Source organism: Adiantum capillus-veneris, chromosome 11, assembly GCF_014529385.1.
Source record: "Adiantum capillus-veneris isolate H3 chromosome 11, ASM1452938v2, whole genome shotgun sequence".
Taxonomy (NCBI): Eukaryota; Viridiplantae; Streptophyta; class Polypodiopsida; order Polypodiales; family Pteridaceae; genus Adiantum; species Adiantum capillus-veneris.
The window spans coordinates 160,086,124-160,103,479 of NC_140941.1; positions in this window are offsets into that span (position 1 = coordinate 160,086,124).

Here is a 17,356-nt window from a genome sequence, read left to right on the forward strand (position 1 = left end):
GGCCAACTCCATAAATACTGTCGCGACAGAAAAGCATCATATACCAATTCCAAATCCAAATCCAGAATATTTCTATACCCTGGTAACAAAATCATACCAGTTACAGTGGTGGCCAGCCACTGCAGCATGATTTCGTGATTGGTGTTGCCTAAATCGGTGAATCTACACCAATAAGACGTGATGCCTAAATCAGCGAATTTGTATTTGGTATTGTTTAAAAATCATGAATTTGCAATTTACCAATGTGCTGCCTAAATCGGCGGATTTGCACCAAGATGAGTACCTACACCCTGCCTAAATCGGTGATTATGTGTGTCTGTGACCAATGGACTAGACAAGACATAAAGGAAAAAAATATTTACTATGTTGTTGACATCACAGTGCAGTATATCAAAGCACTTACAAATTGTTGTGCACTATCCCAGATCACCGTTGCTCACATGAGTAGCGGGAGGATTTGGAATGGGTGTCCTTGAGTATGCGTGTCGAGAGAGCCGTGTTGTCTCTCTGAATGGTATCAGGAAACACAGCGAGGAGTTTGGCACAATTGTATGATAGAGGCAGTATAGTCAACCACTAAGGAATAAGGTTTAGATGAGTATAGATATTTGGTTGATAACAAGGGAGAAGGGTATCATAAAAGTGGATAAAATATGATTAGGAGATTAGTAGTGAAGCTGTAAAAATGAGTTTGCAAAATAAAGTAAAGAGATGACTTATCTGACGTCCTCTCATTATGGTCTGCGTAGGTTTTTGTGAATCCTTAAATGAGTTAGAGAAATGTAACAAAAAAAAAATGAAGATCGTGATAAAATCCATTTGATTGAGGTCAAGTAAGACAGATACTTTAATTTCCTTAGAATTGTGGTTAACCAAATAAAGGTAACGGTGTTGAGTAGTGCTACTGTACAGCAACTAGTAAAATATGACAATGTGCCATTTGAAGAGGAGAAAACCTAGAAAATCTTCAAAATTTTATAAGTGCAACCAATTGTAAGTCACCAATTAAGAATGCATGACATTTGATAACGTCAATCAATACAAGGAATTACAGAAAGAGCATGCACTATAGCCTAGCCGGAATTATATGAAGTTGCAAAAAGTGGTCACCGAGCAAGCTGGCAGTAGGAATATGAGCATAGAACATTTTGTACCAGCTTGTGCTAATTAAAAACATTAACCAACTGAAAATAAAATGCTAACAACATTGCTAGGTATCGCCAAGGATTTAAAATATTGTGCTACGTACCGAAAAAAGATCATGCAAATCATGCCATAAAAATCCACAAATTATAAGTAAAATAAAATCTCTGCAAATAGTGTGATGGAATCCATTGAAGATATTAGAGTTATATAAACCTAGGTCTTATGATCACTTTATGAAGCTTGATTGTGGTCGTCTCCAGCATATAATTGCATTCCCGTTTATAATGCCCTTTCTTTCCACAATGATGACACACAACATCTTTCCTACGAGATTTGCTGCGTGCCCTGTTCTTACTGTCAGATTTCTCCCTCTGTTGAGACCTGCCTCTCAAGTGCAATGCATTAGAAGACCCACCTGTGGTGTTCTTCCTGTTCATCTCTTCCATCAGAAGAGAACTCTCTGCATGGGTAGTTGTGTTCCAAATACTTTCTACCTTAATTAGTGTTGTTACCCACCGCAAATTTATACCATTTGTCAATATCTAGTCACATTGTAATAGTCGATGGGGCATATCGTCAATGTAATTCTAGGGGGGGGGGAGAAGGGAGGGGGGAATACGACTAGAGAGTAGGATATAGAGACAAAGATAAAGCTACATCACATATGTCATCGTCCAATATACTATGAGATATGAAGCCACTTGCATTGTCTATTGAGTGAGTGAGACCACTCATTAGAGTTATGAGAGTCCTCACGTTGTTTATGCTAGAGTGGGGCAACACGAGGAGAGACATTCACAGAGGGAGATGTTTGACTATGTGAGAGTAGAGAATAGACATTTAGAATAATGAGATCAAACGAACAGAATCCGAGTGAATCTAATCCAATATATGAAGTAAAGCGAAAGATGTAAAAACTAAGAGCTTAAAAACATCATGCTAAAAGGGTCATCATCATGGTCAATGCCTGAGAATGCCCAACAATGGGCGTTGTCGCAAAAAGTAGTACATCAATCATTGAAGAGCGTCTTCAATGTCCATTTCTGCACTAGTGGTACGGGGAGAGCAGAAAGAGGGAGAAAGGGAGAGCAAGGTGAGATGAAAGGGTACCTTACATGTCTTCAAAAGGTAAAATTACTTGTGATGCGAGTTGATACAATTCTTGTGGATTTAAACCAATGCTTGGATACAAAACAAAATGAAGGACATTAAAAGACTAAATTATAAGAACACTGAAGTTAAAACCCATAAAATAGACTTAATTAATCGCCATCTGCAGCGTGGATGCCCGAGGATGTGTTACAGCGAGCGTGGATGCCCAAGGATGTGCCCTACATCTAACTCCTGCAAAGAATAGCCTTCTCGTCTGCAGGCCGCCTCCTACTGTTCACCGCCCTTTGGTGGCCTAGAACACCAACCAACATCCAACGAGCCAGCATGCAACCACCAGGCCCCTTCCACTTGCATGCATCGTAGGCCCACTGCCCAACATCATCTGCAATGGATAACACATGAGTTATTCTCGGCCAATCAAACTTTTCCCTCTCTCTCTCTCTCACTATGGCCGTCAACCACTGCCATGGAGTGGTTCTTTCACTCACCACATGCGCACCAAGGCCAATATCACCAATGGCTGGTTCTTTCACTCACCGCATGCGGCAACTACCACTCCTTCTGAGGCTAGTCTTGAACCCTGAGGAGTTGACGGTGCATGAGCTTGAGCTACCCACTACCAGCCCACCCTAGAACGCGTTCTACAAGATGGCGAGCGAGTTTTTTCGAGCGATGAGAAAAACGAGCGTCCCTCAATAAAGTTGTTTGTGAATTAGAGATATTTTTTCAAAAGTGATAAGAGAAAATAGACATGATAAGTGTGCTTTTCATGTGGGAGGGGGTTGACCCTTGTTTTACAAAAAATTACCGCAACACAGCTTGGATGGTGTTGCCATGTGCTAGAATCGGTGAGACAGATCACCTAGAGAAAAGCATAGCCTACTGGAGCCGATCAGAGGGATCACCTAGCCAAAAGCATAGCCTACTGGGCCGATTAGGGACGCAAGTAGAAGTATTTATAAAGTATAAGGGAAGCCGGTGGTGCAAATTATAAGTGTCCTTTACATCTTTGTAATCGTAGATACATATTCCTAGTCGCTCAACACAAATCTTCTTGGACCCTTTCAAGATTCTTGGGTAAAGTTGATAACCACGAGCTGGATTAGACACTGGACTTGAGAGGTTACTCATTCTATCCTAGCTATGATTTCTTTGTGCCTGTAGTGTGAGACCTTTAATATATAAAACAAAACCCCTGCCTATCCTCCCCAATCCCTTACCCTTGCAGGATGCATGGACCTCGAGGCACTCCCTACACTTGACATTAGATGCCACCCTCGTGCATCAGCTCGTGAAGACAACCTCCCTCGTGAGTCGAGCCCTTCCCCTCCCTTGATCACATGGCCCTTCAGTCCTTTGTAAAACGCACCCTATGCCCCCAATAACTTCCTATTGGAGAAGATTTTATAAAAAAACAAAAGCCTACATTTTATATCGTGAACCTGGTGGAACCAGCCCGCGCCGGCGCGGACTGGTTTCAACAGGTTTCAAGGTTTCAGAAGAGTTGAGACAACGTGAGAGGCCAACGATCGGAATAGGCTTCGACAACATAACTTGATTGCAGTGGTTCCCATAGCATCATCACTCACCGACAGCCAGATGCTTATACAGTCCAACACAAATTCGCTAAATCGAGAACTTTCATTAGATCAAACGTAGTCAAACAGATTGACTACGTTCAGAGGCGACTCTCTTGTGTCAAGGGAGGTGCCGTAGAGAACGGATTTCTTCACGGAGCTGTAGAGACAGTGTATGGGCATGACACACTTTCATTGAAGGCCCTCGAAGACCGCTATTAGCCGGTCTATGTACACTCTACACAGACGGTGCTTTCCACCTCAGAACTCTCTCTCTCTCTCTCTCTCTCTCTCTCTCTCGACTGCGATAGACTGCCCATTTGTTTCTCTCAAAGCCTCTTGCAAAGCGCACCCTCCCTTTCTCTGTCGGTCCTGCAACGAGTACTCTCTCCTGAGAGTGGACATGCCACCAATATCTCTCTCTCTCTCTCTCTCTCTCTCTCTCTCTCTCTCTCTGACAGAGTGGCGAGCTGTGGTCTCCAGCCATGGGAGGCAGGGAGTGAGGAAGGTGGAGAAGGGTGGGGTGGTGGAGCGAAGAGGTGACGAAGACGCATGCACAGGGGCGTTTTAGCTCTCTCTCTCTCTCTCTCTCTCTCTCTCTCTCTCTCGTTCTAGTGTAGGAGGTGCCGACATGGCTTCTGTGCGTATTGTGAGCCAGCCAATTACGTAAACATGTCTACTTTTTCTAAATATACACTAACCTTCACCTGGCATCACGATGCCAAATATCGTGAGGTCTGTCTCTACTTTAAACACAGCAGTGAGAACAACCCCAACTAGTCTTGCTTGGTGGGCCTTGCTATATAACATGTATAGAATATAACAGGACATGCAAATTGACTTTTAACAGCTAACACTAAAGGGAACAAGAGCAAAACTAATTAATTGGGAAGGTCGGCATTGCGTGAAATGGATATACACTCCGATGACCAAGCACCCAACAATAATACAGAAGTGAGGGCAAAAGGAGTGTATATTCACTACTATGATACACCACATGCATTCACTACTTGTGTATTCACTACTGTAATACATCACATACATTTGGCAAGCAGACCATATGCAAAAAATTGTGTGTAACTCACTTGCAGATGTTGGTCGACATTGAGTGTATAGTTCTGAAAATGAGATCCAAATAAACCACAACAAAGGAAGTAATGCGGAAAATTCTAAAACAAGCAAGTAGATAAAGCATGAATGGATTACAACAATAAATGAGGTACTTTACTCACCTGCAATGTTGTACTCCTGTTTTTTGATCGTCCAATCAACAGGCCGATATGTGAGTCAAGCTATAACAAAAGTAATGTGAATAGTTAAACATATCGTCTTGCAATGAAACGTCACACTGAAAGTGCAAAGTATATTGTGCACATCATACAGAGGTGCCATACAAAGGTATGGTGGAGAGCTGGCGCTGTGGTCTCTCCAAAAAATTATAAGAAACAGAAGCTGTACCCTGCCCCGTAGCGTTTATGTGTAGCGCCAAGCAAACGCATGCGCATGAAAATTTGGATGCAAATAATGGACCTTGCAATGTTGTCAAGCTCGAGTACTGCTTGTGTAATTGGAACGTGCAGTGTTGTGAATACATGTCCTCCTTGCCATACACAAAACATGCAAATGTAACTTTATGCTCTATGTCCTATGATCAATATTACCTTCTCTCTCTCTCTCTCTCTCTCTCTCTCTCTCTCTCTCTCTATCTATCTATGAGTTGTAAGCTGCTACGGTCAGCAATTATGTCTTCTTGCCTCGTTGTTGTTGACTAACCTGCGTTATCTATCAATACCAAATTGTACATGTTTGCATTTGCAACCCTCTGAACTTGATTTGATAATTGTTGCGTACATGGACATTTGCTCATAGGATCTGCCACCGAATCGTGGTTATTGGCAAGAAGGGAGCTCCGAAACAATAAATATTATGCGTTCATATCCACATGACTGGCATCACCTGCTTCATATGAATCTGCTAAAGAAAAACGCTATAGTATATTGTTGTTGCTAATCTCAACTGCGGCAGCATTGGCTGCCGCATGCACGCGGTTTAGAAAGAGAATCTCTTTACAAGCCGCAATATTGGCCATATTGTCTATAAAATTTCTGTTATCCCACCCAGATGTTGAATGGCCAGCAATGAACTACTACTCGAGGCTAATAGGTGCCGACATATTGGTATGCCTGTCGTTGAAAATTCCATTACTCTGTAGTCCTTGTTCTTTGGCTTCTCCAACATCAAAGCTCTTTGTGTGGAAAAAAGAACTAGCTTCCTCTTTTGCTTTTTGACTATTCTTTTGATCCCGGTCGCTAGCGTAGGCACTTGTATGATTGACTACTTGAATTCCGTTGCAATGTTGCTGCATCTCCTTGGAGTTACACATTAACCACTCCCACGCACACCATATTCTGCATTGAATTGGTCATGAGAGATGTTTCTCTTTGTTTGCATATCGTTCTGAAATGCTTGCCTCATCAAATTTTTAGATAGGCTATCAACAGAGTTGGACGAGGAGTGCGACTGAAGTCAACAACTCATTAGACCATGACTTGCACTAGCGGCAATATTCCCCAATGCCTTCCCCTCGACATTGAGTTGTCTGCCTCTAATCCCCTCACACTCTCTGCTAATTAAAAGCGCAAGCAGCTAGCACTGAAGCCGCTGGCTTAATTACTTGAGGATAACCATCATAAGATTTTCTGCCTTCATGTCCACTTCGATGTTTATTCTTTCCATTTCTTTGGTCTCTTCCGTCCGCATCGCCAACAGCATCAGCAGAAAAATGTGTTGAACGGGCATGCGAAGGCAATGGGTTTCAGTGGTTCGAGTTTGGATTAGGCCAACTGATCGTCAATTGAAATCTGATTATCTTCTGTTTCAGTAGCACTAGAACAGACCTCTGCCATTGGTTGATCGCACGAAATATCTGATCTTTGAGAATGCTCATCACTTCCGCAAGCATCCGAAGTACTCTCCAGCTTATGATCTACGAAATATAACCAGGGCCTGAAAGGTCTGTGGTACTCCTTACCGATTCTACCTGGCTTACTGCTGCAAAGGCAAACTGCACGGAAAAGAATTGGTGTGAATTAGGCATGGGAAAACGAGCTGAGTCATACTCAGCTAGCCACTGGGTCTTGTTGCACACAAAGCTGCTATGATCGCTATTGGGGAACCTGCGAACTGCTCGTGGAGAAGATCACTTGGTAGCTTTTTGCACGGAGTTTTATTTAGAGCTTTTCATGCTGCTTTTCTGTGTTGCAGACAACGCATAGTGCTGCTTTACAAAGCTTTTCATGGCGCTACTTTAGTGTTGCACGATTCGCTTGTTTTTTTAATTAATTTTTTTTTCCCATGCCACGTGGTTGCCTATGGCTGCAAGATAGGGGAAAAAGAACCTTTGGCTCACCAAGTAACAAGGGCACCAGTCCTCCCATTGGGGAAAAATGTGAATTCCAGAATATCTACAAGAATCCAAAACACCAAAAAGGAAAGGGAGCCGAGAACAACTACTTGGATATACGCAAGACCCATGTCACTGTGTGCAAAAATTTGCAAGAATGATATTTGAATGAATGTGTTCAATTAGAAAAATTGTAGAAGCAGGGCAAGGGGATGATTGCAAAAATGAAAGGGGTCATATGCACATGAGTCGATGGTTGGCATCCTCAAGTGCCAATTTCCTAAGCTACTTCAAAGGTACAACTGAAGAGCATGTTTTGTCAAAATCAATCTTAACATTTATAAGACAAGTGACTTGTTGTACATGCTATAATGATGCTGCAACGTAGGGCACTGAGAAAAAGTAGCCAATTTTTTTCATTCAAAATATAATCAAGGACATCCGTAACATGATCATTGCTAGGCATTCTTGGATAGAATATGTGACTTGCAATAGTGACTTATTTAAAGGTGTGGTGCGCTCTAGTACGTGTTGCGGTCCCTTGCGGTGTGCTAATGTAGATTGCAATTACATCCTTAGAAGCAAGCTTCTCCAATCCCAATGAAACTCAATGGAGGGGTCGATTGGTAACCACCCACAGCTTTCTCTCTCTCCCTCTCCCTCTGTAGCCGTCTCCAGAATCTCTCTCTCTCTCTCTCTCTCTCTCTCTCTCTCTCTCTCTCTCATCAGTTGACGACTGCCAGCGATTGGGTGGTGCCGCCTTCAACTCACATTACTATCAAATTGACTGGTGGAGCATGGGCTGCATGGCCAATGAGGTGGGAACACCCCATAATGCAACTCATGCTTATAACACACTTATCCTAGGTTGCCCAGCATGAAGGACTTTCCCCCCTTCTCTTGGACCCTTTTTGGCAAGTATATACACCACACACACACACACACTTGTTAAATTCACTCAAAGCAAGTGTGTGCTACGTTGGACATGTGGCATAGCCAAGCTTAGTAAACAATGACTAGAGTCAACTTACTAAATGAGGAAGGGTTGATCTAACCTTAGTATTTACCTTCTCCCTTTCATTTATTAAAAATCATAAACTTTACCTTTTGTTAATCACCTCGGGTGCAAGACCTTTGCACAAAACTTGGAGGCTTATGAAGCTGACCCGAGGCTACAAACTACCTTCTAATTAGGACCTGTTGAGAGCGGATTTTTTGAGATGGGGCTCAACTCAAGGCTCCCACCAGACAACCACTCCGTGAGACCCTACACACGCATATTTCTTAGGGGCACCACCCTCTTTTATGGAGAAAGAAGGACACCAAAACAAACCATATACAACACACACACACACACACACACACACACACACACACACATACACTCACACCTTCCTTATGTGCTTCAACACAAAATGCCCTTCAACCATTCAACACACACTCCTTAAGCAATCCCTTTGAACACTGCACAAACTCACATGCAAAGATTGAGCTTCACCATATTAGTGCTCATATACTTCTAAGAAAAGCAAGCACACAACCTCAAAACTCAAAACACCATAATGCACAAATACTTAACAACTCCTTTCCTTTCCCAAAAGAAGAGACTACTTACACACATAAGGCGGCATGCATAGAGAGCTCTTCTCCATCTATGCAGCCCCAAGACTTACTTACACACAACATAAGGAGAGAAGCCAAGCAAATAGACACCATGGTGCACAAAAACTTTCTCAACAAACAAGCAACCCAATGAGCACAAAATATGAGAAGCTGCCAAGATATGCTTACCAATTTTACATGCGTTTAGAGCAAAAGTGTGACGATGACACCCCAATTGCAACAATTTGTTGATCAAACCATGAGATAAATCATTGAACTTGATATCCTTGCTCTCATATAGAATCTACAATCCTTATTTAGGGATGAGTATGGTAAGAGAAATGTTTGCAAGAGAATGGTAGCAATAGCATATTGATGCTCTCTCTATGGTGCCGCTTATGATAGCGAGCTTAGGAAATGGATAGGGAGACAAGAGGAGAGAGAGATTAGGGCTTCCCTAACCTTAGAGGAGCTTATTTGCAGCAATGGAGTAGGTGTGTGTGTTTTTTGTGCTTGCCAAAGGGTCTTTTTATAGCTGTACAAGACCTTGGGTTAGGTTAAACTTGACTAGGGTAGGTAATTAACCATAGTTAGGTTCCCTTTTGACCATTCCTTCAATTATGCAAATAAGGGACTTATTTTTTCATTAAAAATAGCCTTTTAAGTCGTGGAGGCTCCATCAGGGTTGATAATGTATGTGGGCCCCACCATGATGTCCCTCCAGTGGCTCCTGCAGAGTGTCCCCATCCTGTTTGTTGTGTCTCTGGAAGAATCTTGAGCCGACCCCTCCACATGCAAGTGGTTTTTAACTCCCCATTGGTATTTTAGAATGTTGAAGAAGTCAAGAAAACTTTTCACCTTTGTGGTTTACCTGATTGTAACTTTGACCTGTAGTAACAGTGTCCGCAGCACCTTGTTTTCACCATAACTTTCAGCCTGTAACTCAGAATTGGGTGCTGTAAAAGGCAAAGTTGACCTTCTCAAAGTGTTTAAGCTGATTTTGGAGTGTTCCTCAAGTATACCCACGAGCTAAGGCATTCAAGATGCATCCAAAACACCTTTTGAACCAAGTCTCCTTGTAGGGGGCCCTTTAGCATGCATCCAAGGTGTAGCATGCTTTTTTCAAAAGAGAATCCACCTTAAACAAATGAGGTAGGCTCCAATAAAGTTTGATTTATTGGGGATATACATTATATTTAAGATTTGTTGACCAACACAAGTTAATGATCCAAGAGTTGGGTCACATAGTGGTGGGGAAGGGAAGGCCTACAAGGTTAACCCTACCCTTGAGAGAAGATGGGTAAGATAAGTGCCCATAAATTATTTATTTACAAATTATGGGATGTAGATAGCTATTTAAATTAGTAAAGGTAATTAGTTAAAAGAATATGCAGTAAAAAAACTAGGAGAGTAGAATTAAGTTTACTATTTACATTTAGCATGAAGAGAGAAATATGATGTAAATGCATAAAGATCTAAGAAGGGTAAGGTGTTTGTATGGAAAAAAGCTATTACGGAAAGAGAGAATGAACACTAGGTTAAAACTTTGATAAAAAATATATACATTTGAGTAGAAATGTAGTGCAAATGCAAGGTTACCATTTAACGCTACTCATATTAGCCCTCCTCCTTCATCTAGGATCATTCATGCTCCTAGATGAAATAAAAGAGTTTTTTCCCTTTTTTTTTTTTTCTTATTTTTATAAAAAAAGGAGGAGTGATATACACTCTTTTACTCCATTAGACCTGCTTTTCATTACCTCAATCCCATAAATCGGAGATGGGAGGGTTGCCTTGGGTATGTTCAGATTCCAAGGGTGGTTCTTCTTTGCACATCAAAGCTTTAAAAATAGGTGGAGCATTTGCCAAGCTGAAGGAAGCCATGCCAATTTGGAGCTTAAACGATGTAGGTAGATGACCTCCTATCAACGGATTGATACGTTGAAAGTAGGGCTTTAATCTCCATCCATTGACCTTGGTCTTGTGGAGTTTTCTTGATAAATCTGCTAATCTGTAACTACCATTCCCAAACTTTGTTTTTATCATGAAAGGTCCCTCCCATCTTTGCAAAAACTTTTTGTCAAGTCGAGTATCAAGTCGGTTATCATAGCGAAGAACCAACATACCTTCCTTCAATCCTTTCCCCTTGAGCTTCTTGTTGATTTTGTCCCTTTGGCTTGTGGCTTGGGCAATGTAATAGTCGATGGACTCTTCTCTATCAAGCTCAAGTCGTTGAAGATCTAAAATTCTTTCCTGCAAAGCTTCTTTTGCCCTCTTTGCTCCCCATGAGAGAATGCGTAGGCTTGCAATCTCCACCTCAATAGGAAGGAGTGCCTCCTGTCCATATACCAAATGAAAAGGCGTGAATTGAGTGGATACCTTGAAAGATGTTCTGTATGCCCATAGAGCTGCGGTCAAATGACGATCCCAGTCGTTTGGTCGATCTGCAACCTGCGTAGAAATGATCTTACATATCATTCCATTCACCTTTTCAACCAACCCATTGCACTGAGGGTAGTAAGGTGTAGAATGCAAATGTTTGACTTTTAACTTTGCCAAAAGATTATCTAGGAGCTCTGCTCTAAACCCTGGACCACGATCTGACAAAATCTCTAATGGTGTGCCGAATCTACTGCATATGTGATCAAAGATAAATTTTGATACCTCCTCGGCTGTAATTCGTGTTGTACTTGCTGCCTCCGCCCATCGTGTCATGTAATCTACTCCCACAATGATGAAGACCTTCCCGGTAGATGTGCGAGGTAAGGGGCCTATTGCCACTTCTCAATAGGACCATACGAAATTATTGGAACTCGAGGTTCGTAAGTGAGTCGTCGATCTCCAGCAATCTGACAACCTTTGCATGACTTACACCAATGCTGGACATCACGGTGTAGACTTGGCCAAACAAACCCTGCTTGCAAAATCTTCCTGTTTGTAATATCATGAGAAAAATGACCCCCACAGACATCATCATGGCATGAAAAGAGGATTCTCTCTATTTCTTGAACAGAGGGCACCCTTCTTAGCACCAAATCCTTCCCTTTATGATACAAATCATCTCCTATGAGTTGGTAAGGAGTTGCCTTTTTTACCAACCCATGCCTTTGCACTTTATCCAAGTGTTTAGGGCACTCACCAGTTTGGAGGAAAAATATGATGTCCTTCAATTCCTCTTGGCCTTGGTACTTTGGTTCGTAGAGCTTCACACCTCCCACCATGATCTGAAGTTTCTCATTGGCGAGATAATCTGCTTCCTTGTTGAGGGTTCTCACAACATGCTGTACCTGTGTAGCTTCAAAGTTCTTTATCAATGCCTTCACCTGTCTAAGCCACTCCACTAGAGTAGGGTCCTTGCACTTCCATATCCCTTGGATTTGCATAATAACTAGTAAGGAATCACCTCTTATTATAAGTCTTTCGATGCCAAGTTTTCTGCATTCTTCAAGCCCCAACTTTAAGGTGACATACTCAGCCTCATTATTAGAATGAACATTTTCCAAGGTGATACCTTTCTTAACAAGAACTTCCCTTTGTGGACTTAGAATAAGAACCCCCCCTGTTGCCTGATCGTGTTGTCGTCCGTAAGCTCCATCAAAGCACAAAATGTGTGCGTTGTTCATCTCCTCCTCATTATTTTGTGGTGTAGCTTTGTCTCCTGCCTTTGGTGACTCTTTCCTTTCTCTCACTTTGTATGTGAGAATGTCTGCAAGACCTGCCCTTGTGCTATCTTCCACAAGAAAAGTGTATTCAAACTCTTGAAGTTCTAGAACCCATTTGGCTATCCTAGATGAGAGGTTCATGTGTTGCACAACATATGGTAAATTGTTTTCCATGGTGAGAATGACAAATGGTGCAGGTAAGAGATATGATCGGAACTTTTTTACCGCAAACATAATTGTGAATACCACCTTCTCCATATCGGTGTAGCCCTTCTCTGCAGCGGTCATGACTTTGCTTGCAAAGTATACTGGCCTCATGTAGCATGTTTTTAGGTCGTTTTGCATGAGAACTACACCGATGGCCTCCATTCCTACACTTGGCGTGATGTAATATGTATCCTTTGGATTTGGTGGCATTATTGTTGGAAGAGAGTTGAGAATACCCTTTACTTCAGTAAAGCATAATTTGTGTTCCTCTCTCCATTCAAATGTGGGCTTGTTTGCTAGCTTGTGCAAAGGTGCAATAGCTTCTGCTAGAAGGTGAATGAAACGAGACATGTACCTTACTTTGTGGTTGAAAGTCATGAGCTCCTTGGTTGTCGTTGGTGGTTGTAGTGACAAGAGAGCATTTACTTTTGATGGATCCACTTGAATTCCTTGCAAAGAAACCACATGACCTAGCAATACCACTTGTGACTCTGCAATGTGACGCTTCTCAGGATTAAGCTGTTCCCCAAATTGATGAAGCCTCCTAAGCCCCTCCTCAACTTTTTGGCAATGAAGTCTTTGGCTACTATAGATACAGAAGTCATCCATAAAAACCCTAATTGACTTTCCAAAGAAGGGCTGAAAGACAAGAGTTGTAAACCTTATAAAGGTACTAGGAGCATTTGTGAGCCCAAATGGCATCACTCTATAGGCAAAGCAACCCCAAGGTGTGATGAAAGTGGTTTTTAACTGATCTTCTTCTGCTATTCTGATTTGAAAATACCCTGAATACCCATCACACACTATGTAACATTCATAGCCGGCTACTTCGTTTAAGATTTCATCTTGGAAAGGAAGAGGAAAATGATCCCTCTTTGTTGCAGCATTGAGCGGTTTGTAGTCAACACAGAACCTCCATTTTCCGTTCTTTTTAGGGGTTACTACAATTGGGGACACCCACTCAGAGTTAGACACAGGGTAAATGAAACTAGCTTTGAGGAGTCGGTTAACCTCTGTCAAAAGTGCCTCTTGTTGTATTTTTCCTGGGCGCCTTAGCTTTTGAGCCACAGGTTTAGTACCTGGTTTTAATTCTATGCCATGCTCTATAACATCCACACCTCTAATTTGTGAGTAATCAGTGATAAACAAATTGGGATACCTCTTGAGCATATCGATGTAGGACCGCTTCTCCTAAGGGGTAAGATCTTTTGCAAGCATCCTCTCAAAGTCTTCAAAGTGCTTGTGGTCACCTTTGTCATCCTTTGTTTGCTCCTTTGTTGGATCAACCTCTATTGATGGAGTTTTTGATGTGTTGAAGATGATTCCCATTACCTCCAAAGATGATTCTTCTTCGCTATTGGATGTAGTGGTTGAACTTTCCTCGTCGCTTGAGCCAAAACTCTCTTCACTTTCTTCATCAGCCGTGGTCTCATAGTTGATGTCGAGCTGCTTTCCTTCATGCCAATCGTATACTACATGTTGCCCCTTTTTGAGAATCAATTGTCCTCGTACCCATTTTTGATCTGCATTCACAGCAATGAGCCAAGGCCTCCCTAGGATGATGGGATAGCCCTCCCCCTTGGCCGGCATAACATACATGTCCACACGTGCATCTATATTAGATACAGAAACTTTTACATTCTCGATGATCCTTAGGCACTTCACACTTGCATTGTTGGCCAGCCTAGCTTGACAATTAGAGGATTTAGTGATTCCAAGCCCTAGTCTATTCATGGCTCTTTCCGTGATCACACACATTTGTGCTCCACCATCAACATACACATTGGATACCTTCCTACCCCTTACATAAGCATCTACAATAGGTTCCACATCTTGTTGTGGCTTTGAAGTCAATGCCTTTACTGTCACCTTTTCTTTCTTTCTTGGGAGTCTTGTGCTTACAAGTTTGGACCAGTGCTTTCTCACCTTGGGTGATAGATGTAGGAGTTGAGGCCAAGAAATATTGGGCTTTTGAGTTTGCAGATCTTCTAAGATGTTGTAGGGTTCCATATTCTTTCCTAATGGAAAATCATTGATGCCGATCTCCCTTCGCCTTGATCTCTGCTTCTTGTCTCCTTCCTCCTTCTTTGACTTTTTCTTCCTCTCCTTCCTTGTAGGTTCTGACTCTTCATTCCTTGTTGTGTGCTCTTGTGCGCTTTTCTGCTGGCATAACATCAAAATGTATAGGGCTCACCTCTATCTCCTCTTCCAGCTTTATTACGTTTACTCTTCTCTCTTCCTCCACTGGTGGGACAGGAGGGATGTTTGCCACTGGAGGTGGTGGTGGTCGACGAAGAATTTGTGGGGTTTGAGCATGCTCTTGCTACACCATGAGCGGAGGAGGTCTAGGAGGGTATATGTCCCCTGGAAGCCTTCGAGGGTGAGGGCAATTATACATGCCATGACCAACTTCGTTGCAATTCCAGCATCTCAACTCTTGTGCTTGACGTCGTTGATTGCGATTCCCTTCTCTTGGTTGTCGTTGTTGGGGTAGGCCCTGCACTAGATTCAAGGTGAGACTCTCTAGTTGTTGAGTTAATCTTTGCAAGATCTCTTGTTGTGATCCTTCCCCTATTTGTGAAGTTTGGGCAAGAGAGCCCCTAACTTGTGCTCCCATGCTTGGTGAAGAATCCCTCTCAATGACTTCATTTAGGTCCCTTGTTCTATGTGCTTGAAAATTTAACTTCTTGAATTTGACCATGGCCACCTCACGTGCTTCCTCAAACGTTGATGGGAATTTTAACTCTACCTTGGTCTTCAAAATTGGATACAATCCAGCCATGAACCTATCTTTCTTTAGAAAGTTTGGTGCACCACCTTGGTTTTGTAAGGTAGCCTCCCATCTATCCCATAGGTTAAGGAAAACAGCCTCATAAGATGGGTAGTCTTCAAGGAATACCTGTTTATGTTGAAGTAGACACTTCCAAAGACCCTCTGGAGTATCTCCTTGCCCAAATTTGGCAAGAAAAATTGCACGTAGCCTCTCCCAATTGGTTTTGTTTTGAGGTTGCAAGGCCTCGTACCATGCCTTAGCCTCCCCTTTGAGAACGAGTGGAAAAGCACGCAGCTTTACCTCTTCTTGATCTCTCCCAGAGATGAGGTGTGCCATCTCCAAATTGTCCAGAAATTCTTGTGCATCCTCACCATTTTTAGAATGAAAGGTAGGAAAAGTGCTTGACATTTTTACAATACAAAGAGGCTTGTGTACCACAAAGTTTTGACTACAATGAGTGATCACATCAAAATGAAAATATATACATCAAGTGTTAGTTCATAATTTATCATAGGCAAAATAAAAGGGTTGATTGAGGCATTAATTTCATTAAGGCGAGTGGGTCCAAAAATTCTCCTAATGGCTGCTTGAAATCTAAATTTTGTAGCAATTATGATGTGCACAGATTGACGAGCTATGGGTGTAAAAGGAGAAGCAGCTCCAGGTTGGTTCATGTGACAATGTGTTCTCCTTTTTCTTTCTCTTGAAGAAAGTTTCCTTTTGAGTGGATCGCTATCTAGGCGCCTCTTGTCCCTGCCTCAAAACAAAATAAAAACATGGACATCAAATGAATCATCATAATTAATGAATGGAAGAATGATGGGATTTGGAGATGCCAAGATTTCACCAAGTCTTTCTGCTCCAAACATAAAAACAATGCGTTGCTGGTAAAAAATTTTGCGATCTACACAAATGTTAATTCTGATGCATTGTGCAAAATGAAAAGCATATGGTGCAACTCTATTGTTCATGAGGAGAATAGAAGGCAATTAGGAAAGTTCCTCAGTGGGGGCACCACTTTTATGAGAGCGGATTTTTTGAGATGGGGCTCAACTCAAGGCTCCCACCAGACAACCACTCCGTGAGACCCTACACACACATATTTCTTAGGGACACCACCCTCTTTTATGGAGAAAGAAGGAAACCAAAACAAACCATATACACACACACACACACACACACACACACACACACACACACTCACACCTTTCTTATGTGCTTCAACACAAAATGCCCTTCAACCATTCAACACACACTCCTTAAGCAATCCCTTTGAACACTGCACAAACTCACATGCAAAGATTGAGCTTCACCATATTAGTGCTCATATACTTCTAAGAAAAGCAAGCACACAACCTCAAAACTCAAAACACCATAATGCACAAATACTTGACAACTCCTTTCCTTTCCCAAAAGAAGAGACTACTTACACACATAAGGCGGCATGCATAGAGAGCTCTTCTCCATCTATGCAGCCCCAAGACTTACTTACACACAACATAAGGAGCGAAGCCAAGCAAATAGACACCATGGTGCACAAAAACTTTCTCAACAAACAAGCAACCCAATGAGCACAAAATATGAGAAGCTGCCAAGATATGCTTACCAATTTTACATGCGTTTAGAGCAAAGGTGTAACGACGACACCCCAATTGCAACAATTTGTTGATCAAACCATGAGATAGATCATTGAACTTGATATCCTTGCTCTCATATAGAATCTACAATCCTTATTTAGGGATGAGTATGGTAAGAGAAATGTTTGCAAGAGAATAGTAGCAATAGCATATTGATGCTCTCTCTATGGTACCGCTTATGATAGCGAGCTTAGGAAATGGATAGGGAGACAAGAGGAGAGAGAGATTAGGGCTTC